The 25,266-nt window shown below is 45.2% G+C and overlaps 1 protein-coding gene across 6 annotated transcripts in view; it reads left to right on the top strand.

The window, feature by feature from the left end:
- The window catches only part of MAK (male germ cell associated kinase), a 553,788-nt gene that overhangs the window by 415,248 nt on the left and 113,274 nt on the right, over positions 1–25,266 (top strand). The gene's annotated exons all lie outside the window — the stretch shown is intronic.

Below are 25,266 nucleotides of genomic sequence, written 5' to 3'. Positions count from 1 at the left end.
GATTGCAGCTTACATTAAGAGCATACAGAATTAGTGCACATTAGGTTACCATTTCTAATGGATGTTAAGTGTTGCATATTTCTTACTTGAAGCCCTTCACAGTCACTAGTCTGGATTTGGAACTTTGTTACAGCCATTGCCCATCACCGGAATCATTTGCCACCATTCACAATTACTTTAACAGTGTCCAACAGGTCCACCGGAAATTACATGCTGACCGATGTATAAAGCACCAAATACAGCAGTAACACACTTTTCTTTTTTTTCCCTCCATGAATGGATGAATCGAGAGCTGTTGGGTCTTAACTCTGCTTTTTTGACATTTTGAATTGGTTCTCTTTAGAAATTGTAACATTATGTCCCTTCCAAAGTCTTACAGTTTCAAACATAGAATAAGACTTTGGAAGAGACATAATGTTACAATTTGTAAAGAGAACCAATTCAAAAGGTCAAAAAAGCAGAGTTACGACTTAATGGCTCTTGATCCACATCCATTCATGGAGTGGGAAAAAAAAGAAAATTGTGTTACTGCTGTATTAGGTGCTTTATACATCAGTCACAAACATTACGGTCTGCTAACCCTAGCAGGCCACCATCCCTGTGATGATCAATTAAAGTGAGCCAAAATTTGCAGCCTACATCGTTCTCTTTCATGAGGTAGGTTTGAAGGCGACCCACGACAAATAGTAATTTTATGGATCCACCTATTAGTACATAGCTCAGTTCATAAAAATTCTTCACTGGTCTCAAAAATAATGGTCATAAATTGCAACCAGTTTTTAGTACATCGAGTCCTTGGAGTGTAAAAGTAACAGATTCTGGGTAAGATTGTGGGGGGTTATGATTAAGGGAATAAGGTGTAAAGGTAAGTGATTAAGGGTAAGAAGTTACTAAAGGTGAGAGGTTAAAGCAACAAGAGGATAATAGCTGTAAGGATGCAATGGTAAGGGGTAAGTGTATAGATTATGAGAAAAGTGTTATTGTTAAGGGTGTAAAGCTAAGTGGTTATGGATTAAGGCTTTTAGAGGATTTAATTATTTATTAGAATGGTAAGGTAAAAAGTCACACGGGTAAATAAACAAATTAGATGGTGATAATGAAATGCTCAACAATGAAAAACTGCAATGAGATGGTAGACAAATAGTAAGCAAGGAAAAGGTATGTATCCATCCCTGGGGAATGTTCTTTCTGAGATGTGGAACTTCCAACTTCAGTATGTTTGTCCTTCTCTGCCTATGAAGCAGAAAGTGATTTTCAATGTTGTAATTTTTATTGGTTTGGTTTGAGCCTATTGGCCATGATATTCAGACCTTCTAAGAGAAACTCAGGGCAAAAGGAGATTGTTAATTAGGATCTCCAAGATCTCAATCTGCAAGCTTCGAATTTGAGAGGGTAGGTTTATCATGTTTGTGTCTTCCACAGGAAGTGATGGATGGTATTTTGGTTGCTTGTGGTTTTTCTACTGGGGCTGCATATTCTATTTGTTGACCGCTTGTTACAGCTTGATGCTCTGATCATTCCATCCATCCTTTGCCTGTTCAATTGTGCAGATTTTTCAGTTCAGTTTGCTGTCTCTTTTGTTGGAAAGGAACATAGGGCCTGATTTAGAGTGCAGTTACTCTGTCAGGGCGATGGAGTATTCTGCTCAGTCGCCCTGACGGAGTAACTGCACTCCAAATTTAGATTTGTCTTCTGACCCAACATACATCTCTTACATTGGCAGGAACCGCCATTCCAACCTTTTGTAGCATAAAGTTGCTGTACCTGGTAAATCCACTATGTGAGCAAACTTTGCCCAAACAGGAGTGTCATAGAGAAGGGAAGCCTTTCTTCACACTCACTTAAAATGTAAGAAGTCCTTCTAGTAAATGCATGCTTCTGCAGATAAGCTGCAGAGCATATTTCAAAAGTAAAATATGGATTACAACTTTTCTTTGTTAACATTTGATAGAAAAGAGGTGTCAAAGGCAAACTGGGCCATCTATAGACAATCTAGTATGAAAAGACAATTGGAATAATCCCACGTCTAGTGCATATTGTGCTGATATATGGCAGAACTATCTAATATAGTATTCCAAAGTTCGGCTGCTGTCCGTACCTTAAGGGCCTTTGCATTCCTGGGTGATAGTATGCCTTTATATTAATTTTCATGCTTGGGGTGGAAGGTTGTGCAGCTTCTACTCCAAGAGAAAGCCACATTTAGGTGAGGGAGGTGGAATAAAATATTGGAGGCTGTATAAGTAAGTGAACATTTCAGGCAACACACTCCTTTGATAAGTTTGGGGCAAGGAACAAAAACACGGAATAGATTGGTACTCAGAGGTGGAGATTTTCTTTACCCTTAATACAAGAAATTTGGCTGACTGTAGATGGAGTTTGGAGATTTGCAGATCTCAGCACAAGGAAGGAAATCATCTGCCATTTTGGTTGTCTGTGGTGAAGTAGACTGTATGGCAGATTTTACCTGAAAATATGAGCCACCAAAATGCAAAGAAGGCCCATAATTTTAGTCCAATTTGCTTAGAGGTAATTACTGATTTGACTCTTTGAACGCCCCTGCTTGTCCCACTCAAAGAAAACAAATGCATGGATCAGAATGTAATACTTCAGTGTTTGTTGCACTGAAAACTTCCAGACAGCCAGAGCATTGTGAAAAGAGATTTAGTAGTAATAGTAAAACATTTACAGCACTGCATTTCTACATCAGAATAAATGCAGAGCTTGCTCTTTGCACTGGAGCCTGCTGAGCAGTTTGGAAATCTGCCTTCTCCCATTCTCCATATTGCTCCTTGTCTCCAACTTCACAAGAGTTGTAGATGAAAGATTCGACAGCCTAAGAAAGTCTCTACTCACCCAAGAAATGGGAGCTGTAACTAAGTCCCTAGCACTGTTTGAAGCCTGGTAACACCAGAATCACAATGTTTTTGCCATGCACCCGAGCAAGAGAATCAAAGGTTTTACCTCTTAACAGGCAAGGGCTATTTGTCGTTTAAGAGATAAATGCATGATGGGACTGCCTTTCCTCTTACTCCGTTTCTACCATGCTTCTGTCATCCTAGTACCATCATCCTGACTATTAGTTCCCATAGGTTCTTCATCAGACTTCCTCTCAGTTATGGCTTTGTGCCATGATGAGGAGATGGTTCTTCATCCGCTGGGTTAGCTTGAGTGCTTAGGTCTTGAAGACCTAGTCTTTGCCTTTGTAGACCCTGTCAACTGCTGGAAAATTCACCAGCGGACCCAAGAACAAAAGCTTTGCTACTGGGATTGGACAAGGACAACAACCCTCTGGCCCACTGCATTAATAATGTATAATGGCATCAAGATTTCAAGTAGATACCTGTAAAACCTATTTGGCAATGAAAGAGGCATACAGAAGTTGATGGTTTACGTAGATTCAGTTTGTAACCCTGGTCCAACAACTGAATTCCCAGAATTGAGGTGGTTTTATTATCTGTTAATGAATAAACAGCTGCGTATGGCTACTCGTGCCGCCTCTGAGACCCCACACCTGGGTTGAGGACAGGCAGGTTGGAGCTGCAGGGGAGCACTGGACTACCCCCTGACAGTGGGCCACTAGCCAAAATGGCCAAAGACAAACGCTCACCTGCAAAACAGCCCACACTTGATAAATTCGCCTAGCTAAGAGGTACAGCCACACCGCCCCCACCTGCCGGGGCAATCTGGTGGCTGATCAAGTGAGTGGTACCAGCGTAGCTTTGACAGACACGTCCAGGATCCTGGCGGCTATTGATCGCACCTGGTGCGTGTTAGAACCCAACATTGGAGCTGTGGTACCAGACATGATGCTGCTGCACCAGGACCTTTGCCTGGTGGTCGACAGGATATCGGAGACAGAGGTGAGGGATTCTGGAGGGGACGACGCAGTAGCAGACATGAAAAACACCATCCTGTCCCTCACAAAGATATCCAGAGAACTCGCACCGAGTGTAGAAGACACAGAAGGGCAGGGCACGTCACAGTAACCTCTGATTCATGGGATTTGTCACGGCATACAAGGTTTCCCTCCCAGAGGGGTTTCTGGATCATTGGTTAGGATCCCTGATGTCAGCTTAATCCCTGTCCCCATGCTTCATTATTGAAAGGGCATATAGAGCCCTGGCACTGGGACAGGGCTACTTTCGCGACAGATACTTTTTCCTTAATTATGGACTGGGCAGGTTTGGGAATTTATGGTTTAGGTTTCATAGGTTTACAGTTGGCGCTTTCAATGACCCCTCCACTAATGCCCCCGCATCTCTGAGACTTCTGAACACCCCCCCCCCCCAACCCTGATGGCCAGAGGTAGTACATGTTCTCCCAGGGACTTGATTGATCTGGTCTCCTGGAATGTGAATGGCATTTGTAAAAGATAAAGAGGACAGCTGTTTTGTGCCATGCCAAATGACTGCAAGTGAACATTCTATTCTTCCAGGAGACACACCTAATGGACAATAAGACCCCCTTCTTGGCCTGGTACGGCTACTCTTAAGTTTTCCATTCTGGATTCACCAGGGAGACTGCTATCTTGATCTGGACTACTTGCCCTTTAAGGCCCAGAAAGTATGGACAGATAGATTGGGAAGGTGTGTGGCGGTAAGTGGCCACATGTATGGGGCAAAACTAACCCTGGTTGGCGTTTTCACCCCACTCTCCTGTATGTCATTCCTAGACGGGATGGTGAGGTCACTGGCAGGTTTCCCGAGGGGCTTGTGGTGATGGGGGAAGACTGGGAAGGGGTAGTGGATGAGGCATGGGACAGGTCCCGAGGGGGAAAAAGGAACCCCAGAAACCGAGCTCTGATAGCACTCTTCTTGACTGTGATGTGGCTTTGGGATATCTGGAGACTTAGTCACCTGGGGAATAAACACTATACATATTAAGTGGCGCATGACACATTTTCAAGACTAGATTATTTCCTCATACCTTTGGCTGAGGCGCAGTGCATTAGACTGGTGCACATACACACCAGGGGGCTGTCTGATCACTCTCTGGTAGAGATACTGATGCAGCTGGGCCCGCTAGATCACGGCAGAGATGGCAGTTGTCTCGCTGGTCACTCCAGGATTAGACGTGTAAAGCTCACATATTTGAATAGAACAGCACTTATCCCACAATCAGGAATCTGTATCTTCAATGGGCCTACTCTGGGAGGCGCTCAAGGCTACGATCAGAGGCCATATCATAAGCTACTACACTGCGCAAAAGTGCAGGCGTCTGCAGTTAATTACCGACTTGGAACCGAGAGCCCATGATTTGGAAACATGTTAACACAGAGATCAAGAGCCAGAGCTACGTACTGACCTTGCCCATACCCAAGCACTCCTCCACCAAGCTTTAATGAATGAGTCAAGGGCGATATGGCTGGCGTCTCAGTCCTGCATATGACAATGGGGGATAAGTCAGGAAGTATGCTTCACAGACTCTGCAACAATATACATCACAATCCACCAATATTGTCTCTGGTGACCCCAAAGGGGGATACAGTCACCAGCAATGGAAAAATAGCTTCACAATTCGCACAATACTTCTCAAATTCGTACGCCAAGAGGTAGACAGTGTCTCACACAGGCTGATGGAGGACTTTCCAAGTTCAGAAATGTTATCTCCAGAAAACGACCTAACATTGGGGGAACTGTAATCAAACTGAATTCTGGAAAAGCTTTGGGCCCCAATGGCTACCCCCATGAATTATGCAAGTCTTACATGAAACTGTTGGGAGAGTTTCTTGAGCATGTGCTGATCGAGGCAGTGGAGACTGCAAGTCTGCCCCGTGATTTGCATGATGCTGAGATCATGGTGATCCTCAAGCCGGGACGCCCCTATACCAGGGTTCTCCAAAGTCTGTCCTGGAGGGCCAGATCCATGCCAGATTTTTAAGATAACTACAATTATCTAAATGGGGATATGCAAAAGAACTGGCATGGATCTGTCCCTCCAGGACTGACTTTGGAGAACCCTGCCCTAGACTATTGTTCCTGTTATCGGCCCATCTCCCTCGTTAACACGGAGGTCAAAATCATTTGAAGGCTCTGGCGGAGAGCCTGGTGGGATGGGTGCCTTCCTTAGTCCATCTGGATCAGACAGGGCAACCAGGCACAAAATATGTTGCCTGCACAATGCCCTAGCCTTTGCAGATGCACTACATCAGTCAGCGACGGTACTGCTGGCGAATAGTGAAAAAAACTTTCGACACCGTGTGGTGGGATTAGTTGTTTCTTCTTCCTAAACACCTTACTTTCAGCACCAAATTCTTGAAATATGTCTGGCTCATGTGCACAGGCCTCTCTGGGAGAGTCTGACTGGGACGGGAGGTATCGAAGTCCTTCCAGACTGGGAGGAGAACCAGATACGGCTGCCCCATCTCTTTATTACTCTTTACTATACCTGTAGAGCCAATAGCAGAATGGTTCCTTATTGATGCCCAGATTAGGGGGTTTGAGTGGACGTAGCGGGTCTCCGACTGGATTGCCCTTTATGCAGACGATGTTCTCTTATTTCTAACAAACTCTGAGAACTTTGTCCCACAGGCGCACCGGCTCTTGCGGGGATTCTGGGAGATGTCTGGTCTCCACATAAATGTGTCCAAGTCCGCCCTATTCCCAGCTAACACTTACCCACAAGACCTAGAGAGGGCTTCAAACCTACAGATAGCAACACAGGGCTTCCAATATTTGGGAATCTTTATAACTCAGGCACCCAAACTTTCCTGGGAGAGGTACAATATGCTGTTAATGGAGATGCTCACAACTGACTGGCACACCCTGGATGGCACTCCCTTTCACGCTCCTCAGCAGATCAGCCATCTTTAAGTTGATGTTGCTGCCACAGTTTCTGTATCAGCTGCAGAATTATCCTTATGACATCCTACCTTCATTCTTCTACCAAATCGATTCTCTAATCCCTAGCGTCCTATGGAATGAAGGTCTCCCACATATTGCTTTGGCCAAGTGTTTCAAATCTGCATTCAAAGGCAGAGTGGCAACCGCAGACATAGATGTATTATGGTGCCTTGTCACCTTGTAATAGTGAACGAATGGTGGTGCAATGCCTCAGGAGACATGGTAAATGCTTCCAGGAAATGGACTCTCAGGGTAGTGCCAATCCGTCACTTACTATTGCACATCCCACCCTCTCTCCGGCAACTAAAGTGGTACTCAGTCTGTGGAGGGCAACCCTGAGACAACTGGGATGGCACAGTAAGCTTACGGAGCAAGCTCTGCTGTGGGGAGGTCACGTTACTTAATTGGCTAAATTGCAAGGATTTAGGAAATGGGACGCCATAGGTATCTCAATGCTTGTGGATGTAATGGAGGATAGGATTCTCAAGTCCTATCAGACCCCACAAGGGGAAATTGGGCTGCATCAAAGCCAATTCTATTCTATTTGTAGCTGCAGCTCAGGCATGCCCTGTCCTCTTACAGACCCTATTTAAAGATACTCCCAGAGTTCAACCAGCTCGAGGCAAAGTTGTTCTTGAGGGAACTGTGAGACCACAAGATGACACAGATTGACTGTGAATAATTAATACTATGAAGGACCCATTTAGCTCATTTTGAGCCGCTTGGGAGCAAGACCTGGGCTTGCTCACAGACGAGGAGTGGGCTGAGACTAGGGCAGCCTGCAACACTCTGCAATTACCTCCTGATTGCACGTAATACAACTGAAAGTCTTTCATGGAGCCTACCTTATCAGACATAGATTATGGAGGATGGGGATGATAATTTCCCCGGCTTGTCTCTGGTGTGCAGAACTCAAGGGTGACCTCTTGCACACAACCTGGAGCTGCCCGAGCTTATCAATTTACTGGATGCAGGTACTCTCCTGTCTGAGGTTAGTGCTGGGATGGGCGATTTCTCTGGACCCTAAATTGGTTTTACAGCACTGAAATTCAAAGTTAGATGCTAGTGGTCATAAGCTCACACTGCTTAGGCTGGAGCTAACAGTGTCCCTGAGGGACATCATATGCAAATAGAGGGAGATGGGACCCCAACGCCAATCGGGAAATGGAAGAGTAGGCTTGAACACTGCATGAGCGAGGAAAAACCGGTTTATGAAGTCAGAGGCTGTCCACAAAAGTTCACAAAGATGTGGGATGACTTGGCATTATATAGAGGGATTAACCTTCTCCCAGGATCCACCAGTGCAGATATACTTGAGTCTGAAGTTTCGCAAGTATGCGGAGTGAAGCTTGGCAGATGAGACTTGGTCAGAGGGACGCTATATATACTGGCCTGGTTAGGGGAAAGCAGGAGAAGGGAGGTACCTTTGAATATGCACCTACAACTTTTTAAACTTGGAATACCTTGAAATGTGCAAGCCTTTTAAATGATGTAACTTTTAAAAATGAACTTGCTTGTCCCATGTCAGTCATGTTTTTGTGCGGTTTGGTAGGTGTCAACACTCCACTGATTTCCAAAGACAACCCCTGCATTTGTGTTGTGCCAGGGTTACTGTCTACTTTTCTCACTAGATCTGTCAGGCAATAAACACAATATGGTCAGGGTTACTTTGTCTCTAAAGTCCTTTATTCCTGCAAGTCCCAGCACATCGGTTTCTTTTGATTAGGAGATACACAGCTGCCATGAGGAATTTTGCTGTCACTCAAGATACATAAATGTGGACGTCTCATTTAGATTGATGCAGGGCATTCCAGTTAACTGTTAAAAATATGGTCCACATTCACAATGCCTATAAATACAAATTGTAAGAAATTAAGTTATTAGTTAAGGCGATGAGATCCCCACTCAAGTGGTAAACACCTTCCTTGTCAGGGTAAACCACAAAAGTCACTAAATAAACCTATGCACAAAATCAGTCAGTTTTAACTTAGAAGCAATGTTTAAAATATTTATTCAGCACTCAAACAATTATAGAGTGAAAACACAACACTAAAAAATCCAAAACTAATTTACAAGATAGATTGCATTTAAATACATAAAATGACACCAAAATTATAAACATCCAGTCAGTAGAACAAGACTTATACATTTTTTAAATTTCTTGTGAAAATAGGGCCAAAAAGAACAAAGTGCTGTTTATGGTTATATGATTGTGATGGACTGGGTAAAAGTCACAACTTCAGGCCAACCACAATGGTGCGCAGGTCATATACAAGGGCCAGATTCGTCCCATTGAAGATTTTACCTCCAAGTCCATGCAAAGAGCTGCAGCAGATCTCCATGTTGGTGGTAGTAGCGGGCAGCCGCTGTTTGGTCCCAAGAGTTGGTCGTCGCTGGAGCTTCGCGTTGGTGGTCGGTGTGGACTATCGCCTTTGGTGCTGGATCTCGGGGAGGATGCAAAGAGAAGGTCGTTGCTGAGGGTTGAAATCGGCGAGCATAATGGATGGTCATCGGGGGACGCGAGGAGTCCATTTGCGGTCTCAAAGAGCACAAAAATGTCTGGATCTTCACCTGGATCTCAGGACATGTGGTTTTGAGGCAGGAGTAGTACATTCTGATGCCAGCCAAATGTCCAAGACCTTGAGGGGCACCTCTTGGGGCTTCAGGACTCACTCCTTCAGAAGCCTGCAGCAAGGCTTACGTAGGTATAGTTGGTGCTGGTCAGCAGGGCAGTTGCACAGAGACCTCTGGAAGCTTTTTATGTCCCTGTAGCTAAAACAGGAGGTCAGCCAACTGTTCCTTGTAATCACTTTTTGGGAGCCTGGGATCAAGCCAACCAGGTTCAACATTCCGTCTTCAGACAGCAAGGCAATCCTTCTTCTGAATCTTCCACAGGTCCAGGAGTATTCTGATGAGAGGTTCTCAAGGTGCCACTTTTACCCCCAGTGCCAGCCTATAGGGTGGGGAGTGACCCCTTTGTCAAATATTACCCCTTTCTTGGGTTTGGCTCTAAGCTGTCTAGGGTAACAAAAGGCAGACAGGCTTAGGTGTGAGCTGCATTTGTTAGTGGTAGGGGGCCACCCACAGAAGTCAAAGGGGAAGGGCAAGCCCTGAGGCTACCCTTTGAATTCCAGGAAGTGATCAGAACATCCAGCTCAAGAGAGAAACACCCTGCCCCACACCGAAGGCCCTTTTGTACTCATGTCTGTAAGGAGTACACTGCAGGAGAGCCATTCACAGTTAATGTAACTCTGAACACTGGCCGAATGACACATTTGGTTCAGGCCGAAACATTCCAACTTTCTAAGAGTGCCATTGTCAGAATAGTAACTTAAAATTAGACTTCACCATTAAAGAGAATTTAAAATTGCCATTCACTCGAGTGAAATTAGCAATTTTCAATTTTTATCACTTATTAAGTGTAATAAGGTAACCCAGTGTTGACGTATGAGAGAGAGAGAGAGAGAGAGAGAGAGAGAGAGAGAGAGAGACAGACTGACTCTGACACTTACAGCACTGATAAATGTCTTTAGGAGGTGTTCACTGTCAGTAAACGAAAACTTAAATATGTGTGTTGTATTTTTTAAATACCATTCACACTGCTCTATGAGCCATAAAGGCCTTCTTTAGGGGTGACTTGTAAGGAAGCACCCCTTTTGACATGGTCACCCTTCACTTTTTGCCTGTTATCTGACGCAATTTTGACAGAAGTGCACTGGGTTTCTGCTATCCATGTCCCCAATGCCAGACCTGTTTCCCTAAAACTGTACAATTTCCCCTCAATTGACAATACCTATAGCACCCCCTGCAAGTCCCTAGGAAATGCAACCCCTGGTACCTAGGGCAAAGAGGCTAAAGAATGTCCCTAAGGGCTTCAGCATTCATTGTGCCACCCGAAGTGACCCCTTAGCACCAACATGCAAACTGCCATTGCAGGCTATGTGCCATGGTGCAGAGAAATGTGAAGACACAACACGGCACACCTCCTGTGTGTCAAGCCTGCAGACACCGCTTGCAGTGAAGTAAGCCACTCCTACAGCAGGCCTTACAGCCCTGAGACAAGGTGCACTATACAACATGTGTGGATATATCTGCATGAGCAAATATGCCCGTGTGATGTCCAAGTCAATTGTAAGATATTACAAGTGAACAGAGAAGCCATTTTGAGAACCTGTGCTGGACACTAGTATTCATGAGTTCCCCAGCTACATGAGGACTTCTCTGTAACTAGAGATGTTTGGTATCAAACATCTCATATTAATAAACCCACACTAATTCCAGTGATTAATGTATTAATACATGCACCCAAAGGGCACCTTAGAGGTGCCCCCTGAAAACCTAACAACTACTAGTATACTGGCTGACTAATGTAGATCAGCTTACTGCAGCAGACAACTTTCTGACTCCCTGCAGGTGAGAGCCCACGCTCTCTGAGGGCAGAAACAATGCCTGTTCGGGCCAGAGGTGTTGTCACCTCCTCCAAGCAGGATGACTGATCAGCATATCAAGGCAGGAGGTTGAAATGCCTCTGCCGCCTTTGATATGCAACCCAAACCTTCCCCAGACATGGAAAATACCCCCTCCTGCCCAGAGTCCAATTGGCACCAGGACAGGTGGGAAAATTAGCTAGTCAGTTCTCAAAGTTGCCGCTCCCTGGCTAGCCTCACACAGCAGCTCCCTGAAGGTCAGATGTGGTCCGCCTCCCCCCCCCCCCCCCCCCCAATTGAGAGGACACCAGGGCCTACCGGTGCTGCACAGGACCAATATTCGGGGTACTGGACCCCTTGCAGCAAACATAGTCCATGAGAGTCCAATCTGGACTCCCACTTCAGTAAGTAGCCGTCGAGGGACGTCAGCACCACAGAGACACACCTCCAGAGTGGCATAGCTGTCCTGATTTTGCACCCTCAACTGGTGAGACCGACAAACATAACACTCTAGGATGCACAGAACCCAGCCGGCCTTTCTACTCTTCGCCCGAGCACCCCAGCCTGGGTACCGACGAACCAGCTGTGCCCCCTTGTTCCCAGGACCTTTGTGACCCAAGCCCCACATTGGAGCTCCCGGACTTGTTCCCAAGTCCCCCTCTGCAGCCTGTTTCCAGATGCCCCTCCTTCTTCCCACTGGCATAGCGTGCAAAGCTACCAACCCGACCTGCACCTCTGCACCCGGACGCCCTGGGGCGGGTAACGAGTAACTGCTGGTGGTACTTTGGACCTTGGCCCCCTACTACCCTATGTCACGAAGGAGACCCCCAGAAACCAACCGTAAATAACTGTATGCCTTTTCTCCTATAGGGAAGCATTGCTGCATAAAGAAGCATTTACGTGAACTGTTTACTTACTTGTGAAATTTAATATTTAAAAAAGAACTTAACTGATAACGAAGATCTTGGTATAAAATGTATATAAAATTGTGAGTTATTTTTCTAAATTGGTCTCTGATTTATTCTCGAGTGTGTGTCTCATTTATTGCCTCTGTGAGTGCAACAAATGCTTTAGCACTACCCTTTGAAAAGCCTAAATTTCTCACCCATACTACCACAAAAGAGAGCATTTAGTGTTATCTTTTTTTGCCTCCCTAAATCAATAAGAGTTGTCTAAACTCTTTACACTGTGTACTTTGTTTTGGTCCACTGTATAAATAGCCAGTCAGCTTCGTACGTGACTTATACTTATTAAAAAGGAAGGTTTATCTTGCCAGGTCAAAATAGCAGTTTGAAACTGCACTACAGGCTGCAGTGGCAGACCTGAGACATGTTTTAAAGTGCTACTTTAATGGCTGATACAATGAGTGCTGCAGCTCACTAGTAGTATTTAATTCACAGGCCCATGGGCATGTAGTACCATATACTAGGGACTTATATGTACCAATTAGGTGTAGGGCAATTTTTCCATTAGGGAGGGCACAAGCACATTACCTGTGGGTAGCAGGAGTAAAGTGCATTAGGCACAAGACTAAGGTAAGTATGGGATTACACCCTTGGCTTTCCAACAATAAAAGTAAAATACATCAAACACCAGATCTACAATTTTACACAAAATCCTTGAGCTTTATAGATGGCTTTCTCAACCTTGAAAATAACTTTTTAAAATGTTGCCTACTTTGACCAATTGTTTTCATTTGTTCATAATCATTAGTGACCATTATCCAATTAAAATAAATGTTTTCCAACCCATGTAATATGTGATGTTGGAGAGTAAACTGATTGTCTATTACCTTTAGCTTTTGTTTTATTTACTTAGACCATATCCACTACTTTCCAACACCTGTCTTTCACTTTGTTGTTAGAATCATTTAGTACTTTGTAATTCTTTTGATGGTAGTCAATTTTATTCATTATCTTACTTCTGTCAACTTCAACTTGAAAATACAATTTAAGCTATGAAGGAGCTAATTTGATTCCCGGTTGTCTTCCTTTGAGAAATTTGAATAACAGAACTTGATGTGATGTGATGCACCCACATCAAGTTTTGGAGGGCAACTTTTCAAGGGTGGCTGTTGACAGAGCAAGTTGTATGCATTCGTTAATCATACAGTTGATTCTGTCCTCCTACCATTAGTTCTTGGATAAGAAGACTGCAGGTGGCTCCCATCCACAAGGCGGCGTTGTGAGTCAGGAATCAGACAGTGAATTCACACCCGTGCAGGGCAGTCTGCTCTCAGACGACTCTCAATTCCGATATCAGCACTGGCATCAGGTTAAGCCTCTCCCTGTTACATTGTTTGCCTGAGTGGGCAGGTGCACAGCACATCCACCAGCACGGTGCTCTTTACCCAGCGGTAAGGAAGGCCTCGGCAAGGTAGGCCTCGGCAAGTACGGCCACCATTAGCCGGCGGCCTGTAAGTGAGAGCCCTCGGCCAGAACCGCGGAGGCAGCTCGACTAGGTCGCGTGCGGCCTGCGGTCCTGGCCTGTGTGCCCCGCTTGTCTTTGCATTCGCTTTTTTGCCTGCTCACAGTCTGCTAGTCTCTCTCAGCTTGTTCGCTCCACGATAGCTTCACGACAGCGGAAAGAGTGACGAGCAACCCACGGCTTCTGGTCTTTGGCGGGATTCGTGCTGAGAGACGGGTTCTCTCAGAGGCTCTCACAGGTCCTGAACCTGCGTAGTGAAGTAGTGCATTGCAAGTGAACAAGCAGAAACCCTCAACATCCCTTCAAAGCCGGACGGCGTATGGAAGGACAAGCTGCAATACAACCAAGGAAACTTCTCCGGCGAAAGGGTACTACTCTCCGAGTCAATACCATTCCAGATCCATCCGGGGGGCCCCAACAGCAGCCGCTGTGAGAACCATCATTACCGGGAGGTCAACTGTCATAAGCACGGATTAGTGAATTTTTCAGTAAGGCTTCATTCCAGTCCCAGATCCAGACCTGCCCAGCTCCTCCAGCGACTCTGCAACCTGGGCCAGAAGTACAGGCCTACGCCCAAACTTACACCCCCCAGCCCCGGCCTCATTGCCGGATCACTTTTTGCTGACTCTCGATCCCGCTTACCCAAGTCCCAGGAAACTCCTGAAATTCTTCAGCAGTCTTGGCTATCTCATGGAGGGTCTACTACGACCCAGGTCACTGCTTTTGACACACCAAGAGCTCACTCCCCCAGCTCTGGAGAACCTACTGTTTTAGATTCTACAATACTTACCTCAGCCAACTTACATGCTCAAGTCCATGATAGCAGTCTGTCTGCCCCCTCAAATCTTCATGAAGGCAGTGGTGATCCTGTAGCAAATCAAACACTACTTGAGTTCACCTCGCGCTGTAACCCGGGCACTCATCAAATTGAGCTTACTGACTCCTTGACGCCTAAAAAGAGGCCAACATACGAAAGCCCCTTTGAATCCAAAAATCTATCTGACTGGTTCCTGGCCTCCCTAGAAGCTCGAATCGAGGCCTCACTTGCGCAAACACTGGGCCTCAGCACTCATCATAATTCTTTTAGCCCAGTAGAAGCAGACAAGGACTCACTTACACCACCGGGTCCCATGAGTCCTTTCTCGATCTCACTGACATCTTTAAATGTAAAACATGACTCTATTGCAACAGCCTTATTATGGCAATCACAGAAAATAGACCTTCATATTGACTTCATTCAAACTCTGGCCTCAACTTTGGCCGATTTGGTCTCTAGGCTAAGTTCACTTGAAAGGTCTATTAGGCTTCCTGATGGCACTAATTTTTGTCTTGTTCTCCATTAATCAACAACTTTCATCCCTCCCAGAATCCTTGTGCTCGCTTTTGAACTGCGTGAAGTCCCATACTCACGGCAGTGGCAAACTCACCCAAACGTTTCAAACTGGGTCCCCCTCTAAACAGTCCTTGTGTTCTGTAATTAGTGACACATTGCCATCTCCCAGAGGAACTACCTCTCTCCCTTGGGAACCAGATCTCAAAAAGTCAACCTCCTCTGGTCTTCAGACAACCTTCATTGGTATTAGTGACCCTAAAGCCGGCCTGGTGCCATTGTGACTCTATCGGCCACTCCTCAGCCCGGACATGTTGACCCAGCTCCTCTAAATGTCCCCCATCCGCCCTCCCATTTCCCAATAAAACCACCAACCTCTAGAAGAGATAAAAAGAAACTCAAAAAACAAACCAAAAAAGAATGTCTTGCAAAACGGAGATCTGGGCTTGTTGGGGCAGGGGTTTTCACTAAGCCAGACCCAGAAGAGAGGGGTGTAACTCACTTTCCTATTTTCAATCAGGCCTCAAAAATAAAACGGAAACCCCGACTCCAGAGTGGCTCTTACCGACAACAACGTTCCCATCGATAACCCTTTGACAATTACTCAGGCAGTTCCCAAGGTGAAAGCCACCGTCCCTAGCACCTCCGAACTGTATTCTACTATTACTAAGCCCGGCATTTCGCCCACTCAAATTATGGGGGCCCCCCACAAGCTCGAAGTTCGGTCACTCAAGTCACGACTGCACAGTCTTCAAGGGATGTCTCAAACACACGGAGTGGTCTCAACAATTGTACAGGAAACGCAAGTAACAACACAGCTTTTCCATATGTCATAAAAGCCAGTGGCCTGTCGGGCCTTTCTTTGAGACATCCAATAGGCGAGTTGACCAAAACCCTCTGGGTCTATCCACCGCAAATGCCACTTCCCAATCAGTCTCTACTTCTACAGGCCTCGGTCGGGCAAAGACCATTGGAGGAGAATAATTTTCCACCTGATGTTACACCTCTTCACTTTAAGGCCCCTCTGGCAGAATTATCAAGGTCCTGATAACTATGCAGAACTTGTTTTTATTCCGCATTATGCTCATAAGGGCCCACATGATATTCTCAATAGAAATAATCTTCTACGTCTATTCAAGCACGTCCTGGCCCTCACAGGGATAACTTCCTCTGAGCTAACAGCAGTAAAGTTCGCCCTAATACCGGGCATTGGGGCTTCGGAAGCAACTGTCACTACATGGACACGAGAAACCTCAAGGGGCACTATTCTTGGGGAAGCCAGTTTTTTTTTTAAGACTGGGGCATAGAACTCTGTTTTTTCCCGCAGCAAAAATACCCCTATGTTCTCCTCCAGGAAGACCTAGTGAGGTCTCATACAAGCACCCTGAAAGGGTCACGGGGTGCAACCCACGACTGGCTGCCAGACACATCAAAAGCGGACAACTCCATCAAAATGTTATGCAATAATAATCGACGTTTGGTGAGATGCAAATCAAACTTTTCTGCCCCTCATAACATTTATAGCTGCCATTAGCTCTCTTACCGAGAGCAGTCAGTATCCTGCTTCTAGCAGTATTCTTGCAACCCCTCCTAACGGTCCATTAAAGCGGTCAGACTCTAAACTGACCATTTCCTCCTGGAATGTGGCTGGGCTTAAGTCAACACTTTCATCCAAATCTGCAGTGGACTATTTGAACAAAAGTGACATCATCTGCTTACAAGAGACCTGGTCGCTATCCTCATCAGTTCTTCATGGCTACTATGAATTCTTCCAATCAGCATCTCTGCCTAATTCTTTTGGCTGACCGTCTGGGGTTTTTTCCATCTTCATTAAATATTCTTGTAAGATCACAGCTACACCACTCTACCGAAACTTCCCGGCTGGGCAAATTTTACTAATCTCAGGTCTTTCAACCCAAACAAGGGCCTTCTTTCTTCTTTTAATTAATTGTTACCATAACACAACTAAAACATCAAAGTCATCTGCAACAGCTCTTCTGAACAAGCACCTGGAAGAGCTCCTACTTGAGTTTGCCTCTGCTGAAGTCCTGTTACTAGGCGACTTTAACATCAGGGACTTGGAATTCAATGATCACCTAGCCACCAAAACTAAAGAGCAAGAAGCCATAAACATTTTATTATCCAACTGCAATTTACGCTCTGCGAAGCAAATTATACTGGCACAAGATCCCAGTGTACATCTATCCTCAACATTTAAGAATCGTTTGACTATTGATTACATCTTTTTATCAACATCTCTGGCAAACCAATTAGTCAAACTGGAGATCCCCACTTGTACAGAGAGTGACCACAACCCCCTGACTGCAACAATGGACCTACAAATTCCTGTTGCTGCCAAAGTTACAGAAGTGGGGCATTCAGCGTCGACCGAATTCAACACTCTCATCAGAAGAATTAAATGGGATTCTTTAGGTACAGATAAGGTGGGCAACTGGCTCATGGAAATTATCCTAAATTTCACTCAATAGCTTCCCACTGACTACCATCATAGGTGGGACACTAAAATAACCAAATTTAGAGAACTCTTAACGGGACCCGAATTTCACGACAGATACACCAGGCCCCCCCTTGTGGCGGTCTCTCAACTTGGCTACAGTCAACCAAAGAAGAGCCCCAAGGAGGGCCGTGCGCTTGCATAAACTCAATGCTACAGTGCTCACTGCCAGAAATATGACCTTATTTCGTAAAGCCTACAAAGAATCAACATGGGAAGCTAAGAAACAAAAAGAACAGGACTGGCTAAAAATACATGGTCAATTAAAAGAGAAAAACCTGACACACCTCTGGAACCATATAAACAAACTTTGCTCTTCCAACAAGAGCAGGGGGAATGCGTTGTCTGAAGAAGCCTGGTCACAGTATGTCACTCAACAATACTTCTGTGAAAGCCCAGACCTTACTAATGTCGAAATTAGGGAGCCTTTTGATAACATGTCGACGAATATTTGTGAGCTGACCACTTCGGCACAGGTATGCAGGCTTCTGAAATCTATGAAAACTGGCGGTGCCCCAGGGTCTAATGGCCTTCAATCTGCCATATTTAAATGTGCGCCGGACGATTTGGCCAAGCTGTTATCCCCCCTGTACAACTATGCATTCACTACATTCCAGATACCAGATTCATGGAAAGGCTCGGTTTATGCCCAATTCTCAAAAAAGGAGATCCTTCCCTTCCAGTAAATTACTGACTCATAGCCTTACTAGGTCTCGAGGCTAAGGTTTATGCTCGGTGTCTTATCGGGTCATTAGAAGAATGGGTTGCGGAAAACAATATTTTACCATACTTTTAAACTGGGTTCCGTGCTTCTGCCTCCAAAATTGATAACATCACCGCCCTAGCTATCCTGAGTCATCAAGCAGTCCAAAGAAGTCTACTTCCCCTTTTTTGCTGCTTCATAGACTATAGTGCCACCTTCGATAATGTGTCTCGTAACACTCTCTGGAGGAAATTAGACACGTGGGGGATCCCAGGGGATTTGCTCAGAGCCCTTATTTCCTTGCATAAGAACACATGGGTGCGAGTCAGAACAGGCCCCACGAATGTCTCCGTAAAAATCCCCACTTCAGACAGCCCAAAGCAAGGATGTGTTATCGCACTCCTCTTGTTCAACCTCTACACCGCTTACCTTGGGAGATTCCTGGAGCATAGCAGTCTGTTTCCGCCACAATTGGATCATGCAAAATCGAAACTGCACATTTTACAATATGCTGATGATATCGTCATAATGGCTGAGGCCAAATTTGGCCTCCAACGAGCCCTGAGCAAGCTTGAGGTATACAATAAAGCGAATGTTCTCAAAATCAACCAGGACAAGACCATGGTCCTGGTTTTTTGGCCGCTGCAAAAAAAAAATATTCTAAAATGGAGCATCGGAGCTGCAAAAATTAAATCGACATCAAAGTACAACTACCTGGGGGTATGGTTTAGTGAGTCTCCTAGATCATCTGTCCATTTAGCCACCCTGAAAAATAGAGCCGGAGCAATAACATACAGCCTGACTTGACTCAATCAGTCCCTGAGCAGTCCCTCAGCTGAACCTATACTGAAGGTGATTAAAGCCACCCTTCTTCCCACCCTAGATTATGGGCGCCAGGCCTTTCCCGGCACCTGTACGGCCAGTCTTGACCATGCCCAGATTACTATCTACAAAAGAATCTTTCGACTTCCGAAACATATACACCGGGCAAGACTACGACTGGAGTTGGGCCTCACAAGTGAGGCAGATACCCTGAGGTACTACATAAGGGTACTAAAAGCTGCAGATAATACTCTTAAAGCTGGCTTAAAAGAAACCTTCACCAGTTCTGGGAACCCATGAAATCGTCAAATTGTAAAGGCCATAAGATCCCTACAAATTGATGAATCAACAGGCAAGACAAATCTCCTATCAGATGGACTTTCGGGCATTAAAATCATCTACTATCTTGCTTCCTTTGAATGAATCATACCTCCCAGGGTGACCGCAACCATATCTTTTTGACAGCTTAAACGCATTCGCCTGCAAAAACATTGTTTATGCGTCTCCTAGGCCTGCGATCCATTGCTTTTAACCGATGGGCCCTACGTGTAGAGGAGGGGGCTTGCAGATTTTGCAGCTACAGGTCCGAATCAAGGCTTCATCTTTTGTGCTGCTGTCCTGTCCTAGTTGCCCCTAGAAGAGTTCTCCTAAAGCCATTATATCAAAAAAGGGGCATTAATACATGTTTGGAGACATCTGCACTTTACTTTACACGAACAGACACTCAAACGCTCACAAGGTCCAGAAAATATGTGAGAGTCTTAGGAAATTTACTTTCTCCCCCTATTGTCTCTCCCAATCTGGTCCCTACTCCTCAAAAACTTATTACTGACTATTTTACAGTATGTCCTAGTGTTTTCTCACTACACTAAGTCACAATGTTTATTTTATCTCCGATTTTAACGCTGTTTATCTGTTGTTAAGGCTACGGTATAAGATGGCCATGTCTGAAAAATGAGTTTTAAATGTGATGGTCAGTTCCGCCCTGCTCTTAATGATGCAAAGACGTTATGGAGGCATCTCCATTGCAATGGTTTTAATTAACTGTGCAAAATCTAATATCTGAAATCTTGGATAATAGAGAACAGTTGCACAGCGGGGGGATCCTACCGAGCCGCAGGACCTGGCGTGAGGGGGTGAGAACAAAGATGCCCCCTGGGAGCACCCGAGGCACTAAGCAACGCGGCAGAGCTCAGACAGGGACCACACTGGTAGAACAAGCCGGAACAGCTCGGGAGACACAACGACCAGGAGAGGCTGCAGAAGATGCAGTCAGCAAGGTACATACTAGGATCTGTCGGACAGGGAAGAAAACTCCTGCTATCTTTCTTATTGCCAGAAAAGGGAAGAGCAGCAGGTTGGACAGCCCTGTGATGGAGGAGACCGGTGATGAGGTGAGCTGTGGAAACGCAGGGGCTAATAACGGTAGTCCGGAAAAAGCACTAAAGGAGGGTGGTCAAGAAGGGCAGATGGATAATGGATCTGCATTGCCTACTCATGAGACCAGAGAAGGGTCAAGGGAGCAGCGCACCACAGTTTACTCCATGGGGGGGGGGGGGGGGGGCAGATCCCGGTAAAAATATAGCAGAACGGACTTCTGGGGGCTCAGAGATGGACAAAAGTGCCAGAGTTTGTGCCAATGATAAAACTTTATTGGGAGAACAGGCTGATCAGAGTAAGGCACAAGAGCTGATTGAAGGTGATATGGGTGAATATTTATTAACATTGTCCGATCACTCTAACTCATCAGGAGATGAGTCTGTACAGCTATCGGATTGCCCCTCTAGCTCGCCAAGTGGTCAATGGAGTGAAACTAGTAGTATTTATACGGATTTTGTTTTTTAAACAATAGCAACACCCAGGGGTAACTTTGTGTCCTCAAATAATCTAGAATTGTCATTCATATCTAAACTAGGGCCAATCAACTCTTTGGAGGCGATGCAGCAAGGGCAACATAATTCATCGGACCACACTGAAGAAATTTCTTTGGCAGTCATTGATGAGAAAATAATGTCACATAGAGAGGAGACTCGGGCAGAAAGCCAGAAAACACAGGGAGCGTGTTGCAAATTACAAAATTCACTTCGGCGAGTTGCTAAATCCTGTTCTGAATTTGCTGAGCGGATAACAGAGTTTGAGAATCGGGTTTCGAATCTTGAGGATGCAATGATTGCTCAAAAGGAAGTGACAGATGATTTGGCAACGCAATGCAGTGACATGGTATGGAAGCTTGAAGACATGGAAAATCGGCTTCGCCGAAACAACTTAAGAATTCTGGGAGTTCCTGAAGGCATTGAAGGGAGTGACCCGTGGAAATTTGTGGTAGGCCTGCTCATAGAAGTCTTTCCTGAATTGACGCAGTGGGTATGGGACAATGAAGTACAACGAGCCCATCGGTTCCCTTTTAGACAGAGTTATAACCAGGGGGTTAGCAAATCTGTGCAACCAAGAGCAATTCTTTTATGTCTGTCCAATTTTCTATCCAGGTAAGCCTTGTATGATCTGGCCAGGCCAGATAAGAAGAGAAGGGGGAAGGGGTTTGAATTCTTTGTTCGTCCTGACTATTGTCATCAAACAGTTGATAAGAGGTGGCAATTTAGGTAGCTAATTTCTCCGTTTCAGGCCAAAGGGGCCCAAGCATTTCTCTTGAATCCTGCTAAACTCAAGATCATATATAAGGACAGCACCCGGTTCTTCACATTTGTGATTAAAGCTAAAGAATATCTGCAAGATATCAAACTCTAATGTATTGAGTTAAGCAAGGATGTGGTTACAGTAGGAGGAGTGTTATCCTGGATATATTACTTTATGAGCTCTCTACTCCTCAATGATGTTTATATTGTTTTTGCTGACTTGGTTTAATCTTATCAACATATACTCAAGCAAGTCAGAGTATGCGCAATTAGTAGTGCACGGATGGGAAAATTTCACTTTTTTGGGGGACGGTGAAGCGGGCAGTGTGGGGTAGTGCTCTCCATCATCCACGACCCATGGGTCTTGCAGCCTCTATGGTTGGGTGGGTAGGGGGGTCTCTGCTAGCAGAAGAGACAAAGGGGTGGAGAGGGAAGGACGAGATGCAAGGGGGGATGGCTGCTGGTGGGGCACGGGGGTTGAAAAAGGGGATTAAAGAGTCAATAAATATTTGTTTGCAAATTAAAAAAAGTATGTTGGTTTGCTGAGATAGAGGGAGCTGTTTTTTTCTTAGTTTGAAGAAGGTTAATGATGACTATGATGAATATGTTTTCAGTTTGCTCATTTAATGTTCGAGGTTTGAACGAGAGAGCTAAGCGGCAAAGGGTAGCGCAAGAGATTAAAATCATGTCCCCTGATATGATATGTCTCCAAGAGACTCATATTTCTTGGTCTAAGCGTAAGGTACTTTCAGAATTTAGGTATGAAGTACTGGCTTGCACTTCGCAAGGGACTACAATTAAAGGGGTGGCTATATTGGCTAAAATCCGCAACTTAATGGTAGGGAAAAGGTTTGTGGATAAATATGGCCATTGTGCCATTGTTGAATGTAGTATTGCTAGTAAAACATTTACAATCTGTATGGTGTATGGATCAAATCATGATGAAGCTCACATACTAGACTTTTTAAATACCAAACTAGCTTCTTGGGCAACTCCACTGATTCTATGTGGGGATTTTAATATTCAGCTTGAAGAAACCACACAGGGTTTGTCTGGGAATAAATATTATGACCGGAATCCTAAAGTTTATAAGGCCTAATGACAACTTGTATATGAACATGGACTGGACGACGCTTGGCTCAGATTAAAGAAGCCAGATCCGGGATATACCCATTACTCATGTCCGCATCAAAAGCTAGCAAGGCTGGATTAATTCTTGGTTACTAAAACCTTTTTAACGGGAGCACAGATACAGACTTTTCCAAGAATAACCTCAGATCATAACCCAGTATTACGTAAAATTAAAATGCAAGGAGTCGTTCAAAATCGGGGGGCTTTTTCTTTCGATCGGAAGTTATTGCTAAATGATCAGTATGTCAGTCATGTAAAACAGTGGTTGCAACCATTTCTTTACATGAATCGGAATACCACAAAAAATGTTATTGTGTGGAATGCTCTAAAGGCAGCTCTTAGAGGGGAAACTTTGAGTTTCGGACTATATGCTCAAAAGCAGCAGAGACAGTTATCTTGGGAATTGTATGATAGTCTTAAACAAGCTGAACATGCGCTGATTCGTGCAGTGAGAGAGAAGATGGCTAGCTCTCAAGCAGAAGCCGAAGTAGCTTGCAATAAAATTAAGATACATGAGGAATGGGCAAAAGATAACGCCAGAAAATTTCAAACATACCGAAGAGAATGTTATGAGTATGGGGAGACTACTGGAAGTTGACTGGCTAAGAAAATTAGGAGTAGGCAGGTAAAAGACACAATCACTGCAATTAAAGATACTAACGGGAAAACTGTAGAAACACCGGCAGAGATCTTAGAAGTCTTTAGGGTCTTTTATGAGAGATTATATACAGAGGAGCATGGAAATCAAGATAGTTTAAGAACATTTTATACAGATCCATATAGGAAGATATTAAGCGTAAAAGACTCTAAATACTTGGAAGGACCTATAACGCTGGAAGAACTAGTGGCGGCGGTTGGATCTTTAGCAACAGGGAAAGCCGCTGGGCAGGATAAGATTCCTCTTGAAGTGTATAAGACTTATTTGACTGAAATACAACTAGATATGCTTACGGTTTTTCAGGAAGCACAGAAAGGTGAGGCTCTGGCAGCTATTTAAAAAAAAAAAAAAAAAAAAAACCTTCTATGCTGCCGGATCTTATCGACCTACTTCGCTCTTAAATTGCGACGGAATGATCTATGCCAAAATTTTGGCAACACCTCTCTCCCGTGTATTGACTCCTGGTAGATTTTGGGCGTCTCTAGTTGGCAGAGGTAGGTACCGTTGACCAAATAGGGGCCCTTGCGTCTAGTCCGGGTAAGGGACTAAAATAACCCCTGCTCACCCCTTGGTAGCTTGGCATGAGCAGATAGGCTCATCTCAGAGGCAGTGTGTAAAGCATTTGTGAACACATACAGTAACCCAGTGACAACACTACAGAGGGACACCACACCAGTTGTATTTTAAAAACAAGTATTCTTGATATAGTTTTAACACAAGACAATAAACGACAAAAATCCACAATACTGTACTTAAAATGGTAGAATTAGCTTAGTTCTCTTTAGAAGTTAAAATGCGACACTTTGAGTTCAATGTACCTTTGGATGCATAACGCTATACAACGAAAGTGTTGCAGGCAAGGTGATGCGTCAGTTCCTTACACGCAGGAACGGTGATGCGTCGGTTTCTTACTGCGCTTCCGTGGCGGTGCGACCCGCAACGCCGTGATGCGATGACGATCCGGTGCAATGAAACAAAGATAGCGTTGTCTTCTTGATGCGACATGATGCGTGCACGCCCGACAGCCGTGCGACTCAACGATTCTTCTCAGCCGCGACAGGTCCTACGACATGCGCCTCAGGTGATGCGAGACGCTTCGGTGATGCGATGCGACAGCTGCAGCGGCGACACCCTTCTTCAGTGATGCGACGACAGCGGCTGCAGCCGCGACATGCTTCTTCGGTGATGTGAGGCGCTTCGGCGATGCGCTGCGACAGCTGCAGTGGTGATTCCCTTCTTCAGTGATGCGGTGACTGCGGCGGCGACACTCTTCTTCGTGAGTCGCACTTCCAGCACCTTGCGAAACGCAGTTCCTCAGAAAGCCCAACACAACTGCAGTCACTTCCAAAGAACTCTTGGGGAGCTGGTGGTTGAAGTCTGTTGTCCCTGAGACCTCAGCAGGAGGCAAGTTCTTTCTCAAGCCCTTGGAGATCCGTCACAAGTACACACAAAGTTCCTTTCTCCTCTCTTTGGCAGTCAGGCAACCACTGCAGGCCAATCCCTCAAGCTTAGGGATAGTCTCTCCTCAGTCTTTCTGGTTCCTCTCCTCAGCAAAGGTTTCTTCTTGTTTCCCAAAAGTGATCTAAAGTTCTGAGGTCTGGGTCCCCCTTTTTATACACAGTTTCTCTTTGTTCTCTGAAGGCAGAGAGGCCTTTGCCTAGTCCAACCCAGTTCTGGTCAGACCTGGAGCACTCTGTTTACATGGCTCCTTCTTTCCTTTCACAGTGCAGGCCAGGGACATCAGACGCACCACAGGAGGTTGCGCCAGTATTGTGGAG

This window comes from Triturus cristatus, chromosome 5_2, assembly GCF_964204655.1.
Source record: "Triturus cristatus chromosome 5_2, aTriCri1.1, whole genome shotgun sequence".
Classification (NCBI taxonomy): domain Eukaryota; kingdom Metazoa; phylum Chordata; class Amphibia; order Caudata; family Salamandridae; genus Triturus; species Triturus cristatus.
Note: the sequence above shows the minus strand (reverse complement) of the source record. Positions and strands in the feature narration are given on the sequence as shown.